The sequence below is a fragment of the Pimephales promelas genome, chromosome 10, assembly GCF_988280905.1.
Source record: "Pimephales promelas chromosome 10, fPimPro1.hap1.1, whole genome shotgun sequence".
In the NCBI taxonomy this organism is placed as follows: Eukaryota; Metazoa; Chordata; class Actinopteri; order Cypriniformes; family Leuciscidae; genus Pimephales; species Pimephales promelas.
In genome coordinates this window covers 15,668,984-15,680,377 of record NC_142778.1, presented here as the reverse complement: position 1 = coordinate 15,680,377, position 11,394 = coordinate 15,668,984, and the positions used below count along the sequence as shown (strand labels likewise).

The 11,394-nt window shown below is 45.3% G+C and overlaps 1 pseudogene; it reads left to right on the top strand.

Moving 5' to 3' along the window:
* Positions 1 to 10,007: 10,007 nt before the first annotated feature.
* LOC148977345 (uncharacterized) lies at positions 10,008 to 11,052 on the top strand (annotated as a pseudogene).
* Positions 11,053 to 11,394: the final 342 nt, after the last annotated feature.

Here is an 11,394-nt window from a genome sequence, read left to right as displayed (position 1 = left end):
AATCAATCCCATCACTTTACAGAGAGAGAGAGAGAGAGAGAGAGAGAAAGAGAGAGGGGGGTGGGGGATGGAAAGAGAAACAGAGAGATAGAGACACTAAGTGCAGAACTGCAGGCTCCCGCTTGTCCAGCAAAGAAAAAAGGTAGATGATAACTCCTCTTTTGTAGACTTTAATTTGCCTGGGGCATAAGAACATGCAACAGGAAAACAAGTGAGTGGGGGATAATTGTGAAAGCCCATGGAGAGCACAAAAACAAACTGAACAGCTTTAACCTTCTGATGTCTAAGGTTTTTTGGGGGTCATTGAGATTTTTTGACATGACCTGACATTTGTGCTTTTTTCAGTTGCTTATAAACATATTTTTGGCAAAGGTGTAATTACACTCTATTAAGCACAAACAGGGCCATACCATAATATGAGAGCAACATGTATGTGCATGCTTGTATTTTTGAGAAAATATTGTTTAGTTAAGCTTTATTAGTTAGTTAAGCTTTAGTTAGTTAAGCTTTATTTGCCATTTGTACCGGTACAGCTATACAGGTGCATAGGAATTTTTGTAGCAGAGCTCGTTGAATCAAACATAAAAGATAAACATTAAAACAGCTAACAAACTACACAGCACACACAATGGACTTTAAGAAATCAAGACTTAAAAAATACGTTCAACGTCAACGACGAGCATCTTAATCCCATGTTAAGCAACCCCCCACCCCTACAATTGTTACTTTAAGATTACATTTAAGATTGCTCCACGCTAAACAAAAAGAATATTGCACTGTCCCAAGATACTACATAATATAAATATTTAAAAACAAACTTACTATAATAAGTCTTATCTATAATAAATATACTCTTACCCTTATCTATACTCTTACTATAATAGAAAAATGAGGCAGACACATTCGTTCCTTCTGCCATGTCCTTCGCCATCAGTCTCACAGTAGCTGGAAAGAAGCTGTTATAGAACCGCACCCTGTGTGAAATAATACTGTCCGGTCTATTATATCTCAAGTTGTATATTGAGTGTTTAGGTTTAAACATAGAGTGTGCAGGGTGGTGTGTGTCCTTTAGAATGTTCTTAGCTCACTTCCTGCAGCGTTGTGTGAATAAAGTGTCCATAGAAGGAAGGTCCGATCCAATGATCTTCTCCGCTGTCGTTATTACCCTCTGGAGAGCTCTCCTTTCTGCTTGGGTGGTGCTTCCAAACCAGACAATGATACCATTTGTTAGGATGCTTTCCACAAGTCCTCTATAGGCCTGGATAAGTGGGTGAATGGTTTATGAATTTAAGTTTATGAATGGTTATTGAAAAAAAATAAATAAATTAAGTTTCTGAAAGATCACAAAATGTTTCGGGTTACTTGACTGTAACCCTGTTCCCTGAAAAAGCAGAACGAGATGCTGTGCTGCTTAGTGTATTGGGAACGTCTTTAATTGTGACCTGCTGTGAATATAGTGAGTAAACACGTCAATGGAATCGACCGACCGGAAGTAATATAGCCCGCGACGCAAGGCTGTAAATAGATGAGCCGCAGGTGCATCGTCAGGATATTTTGAGCTGTCCTGGGACATTACCAGCACGGCAAAGTAGCGCAGCATCTCGTTCTGCTTTTAAAGGGAACAGGGTTACAGCCAAGTAACCCGTAACGTGCCCTTTCAAAAGCTACAATCGATGCTACAGTGCTTAGCACACTTGGAACGAGAATACCCACGCCACTGTGCTTGAAGGTGTCTGGACTCCTTACAGTTGTGTAGGTGTGCTCACAAGAACACAAGAAAGCCCTAGACATTAGCTTGTGATGTCGACTCAAGGACGCGAGAGCCCGGAGTGGAACCTTATGAATGTGTGACGCATCGCAAACATATTGTAAAGGGGCACCCCTTGCCAAAGCAGTAGAGGAGACGACCACTCTGATGGAGTGAGCCCTTAGACCCCTTGGCGTAGCTTGGCAGTGCGCTTCATAGGCAAGAGCAATAACATCCCTGACCCAATGACATTGTCTGTTTAGTAGCGGCAGCACCCTTCTTACTGCCCCCATACCAAACAAATAGTTGCTCTGACTTACGCCACTGGCTAGTGTGGTGAACATAGGCCTGAAGAGCACAGACTGGACACAGTCTGTGAGATCTCTCCTGTTCCGGCGTTGTGAACGGCGGAGGGCAGAAGGCCTCAAGAGTGACCGGATGTACAGCCGAAAACAGTGCTTTAGGCAGGTATTCAGGATGAGGATGCAAAATCACTTTCACCATTCCTGGGGCAAAGTCTAAGCAGAATGGCGATATTGACAGAGCCTGCATGTCCCCGATTCTTTTTAGAGAGGTTATAGCCATAAGAAAAAACATCTTGGGGGGTGCTGCAGAGCAATGGAGGAGTGAGACGTGTTTTACATGGCTCCAGTAACTTTTCTTTTATTAATACACTAAACTCCTGTATCCGCTTAAAAGTGTTTTGAAGTGACAGAAGTAGACACAAACTGGTAGATAAGTAGACACAGAGTGGTAAACTAAACTTAAAGGGAGATGTCAAAACGATGTCAAAAAAGGGAAAATCCAGAAAGAACGACCAACAAGAACTAGGCCTTGATCAACCCTCGGACTCAGCTGAGGTGGCGGAGCCCGATCAGCTGAATGAGGTGGCGGACCCACCAAACCGGGCGGTATTGGCAGCTATTGCTGCATTGCGAAATGAAATTACCCAGATTAAAGACGACATATGCGCCACTATCGATATCTGTATACAGACGGTGTTTACCGTGCTTAGAGGCGAATTGGCTGCAAATAAAGAAGAACAGCAGACTTCCATTACGTCCATGGAGAAAACCGCGACCTCGCATAGTATCACTATTGGAGAGATTCAGAAGTCTGCCTCACAGCAGTCGGACGATGTCACCACACTTCAACGTCAAATCACCCGCCTGAGCTCTGAAGTAGAAAAATTAACTGAGAAATGCGAAGACATAGAAGGGCGCTTGAGGAGACACAACATCCGGGTAATCGGTGTCCCTGAGGGGTCTGAGGGAGCTAGGCCGAGAGATTTTATCGCCGGGTTGCTGCAAGAGGTGCTATCCCTAGATGAGAAGCCTCATATTGATAGAGCGCACCGAAGCGGCCTCCTAGACCCTTTGTACTCAGACTACACTACTTCCACACGCTTGAGGACATCTTACGCAAGGCTGCAGCGGCTAAACAGCTCTACCACGGTGATAAAAGGATTCAAATCTTTCCGGACTACCCGCCTGCCATGGCAAAAAAGAGGGCATTATTCAACCGCACCAGGGAGCTGCTGCGGGGCCCGGGATCAGCTACAGCCTCCTCTATCCTGCCAGACTCCTGATAACCCACAACGGCACGCAGATCTCGTTCATAGATGCCAAGAAAGTGGAGGAATATGCCAAACACCTCTCGACTGAAGTGAGACAGGAGGATGCTTAAAGTTAATGCTATCAATGCGGATGCAGTAAATCAAGACACTCAGAAAGGTGGTTATGTACATTACTGGTGCTTGCTGGCTGGCTTTCATGGCTAGCGCTAGCACAACACTAGTTGTCATCTATCCATGTGAGTTACATGCTTATACACACACACAGCTGGCATCTTACCATCTGACTGTAAAACCACCATTCTCATCAGAATAATAATTGCAAAATGTTATGTCCTGCCTCATACGGATTCAGGCTTGCATTGTTATGTTTTTGTTTTGATTTTTCTGATATTTTATCTACAGTATTGATAGTTGTTCAGATAGTTCTTTAAAGTGTGGTAATGGCTCACTCTTAATGAAGAGACTCAATGTGTTATTGCCGCTGTTGGAGTTGCAACCCAGTTAAGTGTTTGGTTATACATATTTAAACTTTTTCCATTTTTTTTTCTTCTAAAAATGTATGGGTGTGTGTATGTGTTACGGGTGTGGTGCTGGCAGATGAAGAGACAGCAGTCAAGAGATCAAATTCAATAATCTTTACTTAATATAATTCAGACAAGGATCCAGGAAACATTAACACACCACATACAAACGAGAACCGACCAAGAATGAGGGAGAACATGGTTTAAATACACAGAGAACAGACTAGAGGAACAAGACACAGCTAGGGCAAATGAACTAGACACAGGTGAAGGAGCTGAAAACTAACGAGGAGCAGGAAAACTGAGACACAGGACTAAACCAAATACACAGTGACGGGGGAAACTCAGGACACCCATGTAACAGTATGCATGTGTGGGTGTGTGTGTATGTATATACATGCAGATATCTATATTATACAGATGATGCGAATCTGATTACAGTTTTTCCTTCTTAGCTATAGATATTGTCTGTGCTTCCATGGATAGTATATTACTAGCACTCACACTCTTACTAATTGTATATATATATATATATATAGTTTTTTTTTCTTCGCTTCACTATTCTACCTCAACATTCTTTGTGTCAGTTACTAAACACAGATCACAGATAGGAGTTCTCAACAGCCCACCAAAAGGTGTGGGGAAGTAACTTGAGTTACTGGTTTATTTGGACTTACTTCCTTAAGAAGTTTCACTTTGAATGGGCTTTATGCCCAGCTGCACTACTTCCTGAACTTCAGCCAGCTTCTTGTTTCCTGTCTGCCATTATTGGCCAAATTGATTAATTCAGGTGTGTCTGATTATTGTTGCCATGACAACTGAGGTCAGGCACACCTGGATTAATCAATTTGGCCAATAACTGCAGACAGGAAACAAGTAGCTGGCTGAAGTTCAGGAAGTACTGTAGTGCAGCTGGGCATAAAGCCCATTGGCTAGAGTAGTTTTGTTCCCTATCGAGGGAACTCAAACTGCGTCAAAGTGACACTTTGGGGGAACGCCCTTCAGCGTAGCGTCTATGAAGCATGAATGAAACCAAGACAATCTCCGATATGCATGTGTGGGTGTGTGTGTATGTATATATGTATACAGTGGTGTGAATAAGTGTTTGCCCCCGTGCTGAAGTTGCCTAAAAAGAGGAATAAAAAAACACCTTTTGGATATTGATCTAAATGTCTTAATTAGAAAAATTAGGAAAACTCCAAGCTTTAAGGAAACAAATTTTCTTTGTGAATGAATAATGTATTATAAATAAATAAATAAATAAATGTTTTTCCTTAAAATACAGGGTGCAGAAGTCATTGCCCCCCTATGTTAAATTCCCATAGAGTCAGGCAGATTTTTATTTTTAAAAGCCAGTTATTTCATGGATCCAGGATAATATGCATCCTGATAAAGTTCCCTTGGCCTTTGGAATTAAAATATCCCCACATCATCACACACCTTCCACCACACCTAGAGATTGGCATGGGGTACTTTCCATAAGATCATCTTTCAATGCAAATCAAACCAGCTATTAGGCTAACTGAAGTAAAACCATGCCAATCTCTAGGTGTGGTGGAAGGTGTGTGATGATGTGGGGATATTTTAATTCCAAAGGCCAAGGGAACTTTATCAGGATGCATATTATCCTGGATCCATGAAATAACTGGCTTTTAAAAATAAAAATCTGCCTGACTCTATGGGAATTTAACATAGGGTGCAATGACTTATGCACCCTGTATTTTAAAGAAAAACATTTATTTATTTATTTATGATACATTATTCATTCACAAAGAAAATTTGTGTTCTTAAATGTTGGAGTTTTCCTCATTTTTCTAATTAAGGCATTAAGATCAATATCCAAAAGATGATTTTTTATTCCTCTTTTTAGGCAACTTTAGCATGGGGGCAAACACTTATTCACACCACTGTATATATGCAGATATCTATATTATACAGATGATGCGAATCTGACAGTTTTTCCTTCTTAGCTATAGATATTGTCTGTGCTTCCATGGATATTATATTACTAGCACTCACACTCTTACTAATTGTATGTATATATTTATTTTTATTTTTTTTCTTCGTTTCACTATTCTACCTCAACATTCTTTGTGTCAGTTACTAAGCTATATCACAGATCACAGCTAGGAGTTCTCAACAGCCCACCAAAAGGTGTGGGGAAGTAACTTGAGTTACTGGTTTATTTGGACTTACTTCCTTAAGAAGGCTCACGCCACATTCAATTTGAATTGGCTAGAGTAGTTTTGGTGCGGTGGTGCGGGACCCGTGTCCGCCGAGGCAGCGCGGCGATGCTCTTCATGGGGCTCGCAAATGGATCTGTCCAGGGATCCCGAGGTTGCTGAATCACCTTCTCGGGATTCATTGGGCAGTTCCGATGTCCTCGAGCCTCGCACAGAATCCCGCCCAGCGGCTTCTTCTGCGCGAGTCAAGGATCCAATGCTTGAGCTGTCTACCTCCGAGGAGGTGGACGTGCTCAGCATCGAAGGGGGCGGGGATTTCGGGGATGACTCGCCATCCCGTGTCCCCGCATATGAGGAGCTGGTAGAGGTTGTTTCCCGTGCAGTGGCTCATTTAAAGATCGATTGGCCACAAGGAAAGCAGGAAGTGCAAGTTAAATCAAACTAGATGAGCGCTTCCTGCAGCACAGGGAACAGCCTCATCATCGGGGCTTACCATTTTTTCCCGATTTTCATACTGAGGTGTGTAAATCGTGGAAAAGACCCCATGCTTCTCGTGTCTCCAATCCCACTGTGTTGAAATATAGTAACATCATGGGGGCACGAGAGAATGGTTATGGGATGATGCCGTGGGTTGAACAACCCTTAGCTAATTATTTATCACCTGAATCGCCATCATCCCTTAAAGCCCCGGTGCTGCCCACCAAGCCGTGCAGAGAAACATCTTCGCAGGGCATATATGGCTGCGGGACCTTCTTAGAGATATTGATGAGGGCGAGGGACCAACTCCGGAGGATGTGGCGGAGTTGAGGAAGGTTGCTGATTTGTCTCTCCGAGTCACCAAAGAGACAGCAATGGTGGTCTCGGAGAGACATTTATGGTTAAATCTGACGGGCATAAAGGAGAAAGACAGGGCTTTTCTCCTTGATGCCCCGATTTTGCCTTCTGGCCTGTTCGGCCACACCGTTAATACCATTGTCGACAGGTTTCAGGAGGCGAAAAAACAATCAGCGGCCTTCAAACAATTTCTCCCTCGCCGCTCAGTCTCTAAGAAGTCTGCCCCCAGTGGGCAGCCGCAGCCTCAGCCAGGTACCAGCTCCTCCACCTACAGGCAGTTTCAGAGAGAGAGTGTCGCGTCTAGAGCCCCCCCTCAAGGAGCTTGGGGGCATAGACGGCGCTCTCAATCTAAACCGCAAGCCAAGCAGGGGCGACCTGAGGACCGTCCTGCAGGCTAAGAAAACCTCTAAGAGGTCCTAGCTGTGCTAGGATCTCTGTGGGCAGCCCCACCGGTGATGGAGCGACCGAGGTCGTCTCCCTTGCGGAGCCCGCAGGAAATCGATGTTGTTCTCCCGCTGTCGAGTACGTGTCGGGACACATTGGTTTCCAGCTATCGCAAGCTGCTTTGTCCGCCCCACGAGCCTGCGGACGGGCAGCGATTGCGTTCGCCAATCGAGAATCCTTTTCGGTCCAGTCCTGCCGGAGATTCGTTTCAGGCGGTCGAGAACGAATCCCAATTAATACCCGAAACCAGGCTCGAAAGCCTGGTTCCCTTGGTAAAATATTTCAATGCATGGAAAAATCAAGCGAATATTTCCCTGTGGGCGCTGCGCACAATACAATACGGGTACAGGCTGCAGTTCGGGTTCCACCCACCCAGATTCAACGGGGTGGTCTGGACTGTAGTCGACCCGGCGCAGGGTCGGGTATTGGTACAGGAAGTAAACTCCCTGCTGGCAAAGGGGGCTATAGAAGTATTCCTCCACTAGACAGGGAGTCCAGGTTTTACAGCCGCTACTTCATAGTTCCCAAAAAAGATGGGGGGTTGCGTCCGATCATAGATCTCAGATATCTGAACCGCTCTCTGAGGAGATTCAAGTTCAAGATGCTCACAATTCCCATGATCGTGAGTCAGATTCAATCTGAGGATTGGTTCATCACGATAGATCTAAAGGACGCATACTTTCATATATCCATCCTTCCATCTCACAGGAAGTTCCTGAGGTTCGGGGGCGAAGCCTACCAATGTCAGGTTCTTCCGTTCGGCCTAGCTCTCTCTCCCCGCACATTCACCAATTGTATGGATGTGGCTCTAGCACCTCTTAGGCTCCAGGGCATCAGGGTGCTCAACTATATAGACGACTGGCTGATTCTGGCCCGGTCTCAAGAGCAGGTGGTTCAGCATCGAGATGTTGTTAACTGGGTCAACCTTACGCCTCCTACACCAATTAATAAACACATTCCACTTTCAGCCATACAGTTTCCTCGTGGAGGGAGCTCTAGAGCTGAGTATGGTCTACACTACTCCAGCTGACAGGCTGGCCTCTAGGTACTGTGCCCCCTCAGGGGCCAGACCCACAGGTGTTATGGTTTTTGAGTGAAGGTCTTTTGATGTGGAAGGGTGGATGGGGTGGAGACACATGGGGAAGGGTTAGCCGTGCGGATAGAGGGTCAAGATAGTATGGGGGGGCCGTGGTCAGCCTGATGGTGTTTATGTGCCATAGTTTTTTGTATCTTTATTTGTTTGGTTTTGCCTTGTCTTGTTTTAATGCCGTAAAACGCTGGTGTTTCTCTTTTCATTTAATTTAATTTATTTATTTTATTTATTTATTTTTCTTATTCATATATTTTAGTTTGGTTTATAAAAAATCTCATAATGTACAATTGAATTGTATGTTAAATCATATGCTTCAATAAAAAAACGTTGGAAAGAAAAAACATCTTTAGGGTCAGAAGTTTGTCAGAAGCTGACTCTGGAGGTTCGAAGGGGGTCTCAACCCGACCCTCTAAGACTATAGATAAGTACCATGAAGGGATCTTGGTTCTTACGGGAGGCCTCAGTCGTCTGGCCCCACGAATGAAGCAAGCAAGGAAAGGATGTCTCCTGAGTGGCACCCCGTCAACCAAGGTGTGGCGAGCCGAAAGAGCAGCTACATAAACCCTGAGAGTGGCGGGGCATGTGCCTGTTGATAATTTTTCCTGCAGGGAATCCAGAACTGAAGCAATCTGGCAGTTGACCGGATCTGCATTATTTACAGCACACCCCCTTCAAATTGGAAGACAGAATCCCTCTTTAAAACAGATTTTGCTGCATTAATCGTAGACTAACTCTTGTATATGATTATGTGTATACTATGGTATGTATTTTATTTTACAATCAGCTACCGGTCAATGTAACCTCACCTGTATCATGCATCCTACCTAATTAAAGGGGTGGTTCGGGATTTTGGACATCGGGACTCATTTCCAAGTGAGCCTTAGTGTTATTTATCAGTAAAGACATTTTTTAAAAAAAAATCATCCAGTCGTCCCAGTTGCTTAGTTGGCCGGTGCTAGGCTAGCGCGAATCATTGGTATCTGTATTAGCATGCCATTAAAACAGTTTTAACCACTCCACAGTTCACCAAAAGCACATCAATTATAACACCAGACTATCGATGTAAATGTCTGTTGATAGAATAATGTTAGAAATCAAACTACTCAATGTAGTTTGACATATCAAAATATATTTCAATGATCGCATTACATTTACAGGAACTAGTTCCCTATCGAGGGAACTCGCGATGCGTCACTGTTACGCTTTTGGGAACGCCTCCAGCGTGACTGCGTCTGAAGCATCTATGTCAACTAGTCCAATAGGAAACATGACCGTCATGGGAGGATGACGTCATGACCAGGAAATGATAAAAGAGCACCCGGTGCAAACCGGCATTAGCTTCTGTTGCCTCAGCAAGCGATCTGTGTCTCTGTCTGTCTTATTTACTGTTGTCTGTGATTATTAATGGAAACGGAATTATGGCGAAACAAATGTTCAGGCTTTGTGCTTCTCCCTGCCCGCGCTATTTAACGGGTGGGGATACTCACGAGCTTTGTGTCATTTGTTTGGGAGTGGAGCATGCGGTGTCAGCCTTCGAGGAGGCTGACTGCCAACACTGCGAGAATCTCTCGCTCCGCATGCTTCGCTCCCGCCTGGCGCTGTTTGATGAGAGCGGCCAGGCTCGCAATCCTCAGGGTGCAGGACCCGCGTCTGCCGAGGCAGCGCGGAGAATGCATTCCTGGGGATCGCAAAAGGATCTTTCAGAGGGGTTGGAGACGGGTCCTGTGGCCTTATCGCCTTCCTTTTCTGAACGATCCAGTGCTCTCGCTCCGGTGTCAGAAGCCCGCGCTGCGGTTCCTTCTGCCCGGGGAGAGAGCCCGATGCTTCAGTGCTCTAGCTCCGAGGAGGTAGATGTACTGAGCATCGACAGTTTAAGCACACACACGGGAGAAAAAGACTCGCCATCTGTTTCTCCCGCATATGATGAGTTGGTGGAAGTAATTACTAGAGCGGTTGAAAAATTACATATTGATTGGCCAGCTGTAAGAGAGGACGCGCGTCCTAAAAGCAAACTCGACGAGCGTTTTCTTTCATCTAGTGTTTCACTTCCACCACGAGGCCTTCCATTCTTTCCCGATTTACATAATGAGATATCAAGAACATGGAATAAGCCGTACTCTGCACGTGTTTTCAGCCCTCAAGTTCATATTTATTCGGGTATAAGGGGGCTGAAAGAGTACGGCTATGAGGCGATGCCCCGGGCTGAACAGACGCTCGCGAGCTATCTGTCACCCGGTTCGGTATCGTCTCTGAAGGCCTCAGCTTTACCCACTAAACCATTAAAAACAACATCTACGTTAGTGGGCAAAGCCTATACGGCAGCAGGTCAGGCTGGTGCATGCCTCCATTCTATGGCTATATTACAGGCATACCAGGCTGAGCTGCTGGGGGATTTGGATAAAAGTGAGGGAGTTGGACCCGATGAAATTAGAGAACTTCGTCGGGCCACAGATTTGTCTCTCAGGGCTACTAAGGAGACCGCTAGAGCAATTGGGCGGTCTATGGCAGCCCTGGTGGCCACTGAGAGACATCTGTGGTTGAATTTGACTGATTTAAAGGACCGAGATCGTTCCTTTCTTTTAGATGCCCCGGTTAATCCTGATGGTCTCTTCGGCGACGCTGTTGATGAGGTCGTCGAGAGATTTCAGGAAGCTAAAAAACAGTCTGAGGCATTTAAAAAATTTCTCCCTCGCCGTGTCCGACCCCCTGGGGCTGCTGGGCTTGAGCAGCCCCAGCCGTCAAGCTCATCATATCGTGCGCAACAAAAAGAGAGTGTTGCGTCTCGTGCACCTCCACAAAAACACTGGAGGCAGACGAAACACTCTCAGCCAAAGCCTTCGAAGTCGAAGCCGGATCTGAGGACCGTTCTTCAGGCTAAGAAGGCTTCGGCGCAAAAGAAAAGGTCCTGACGCCACGGGTGTCAGACCAGTGAGGACTGCCCCAACCGAAGTGAACCGGTGTACACCTCAGTATACGGTGCCCGGTTCATTTCGGGG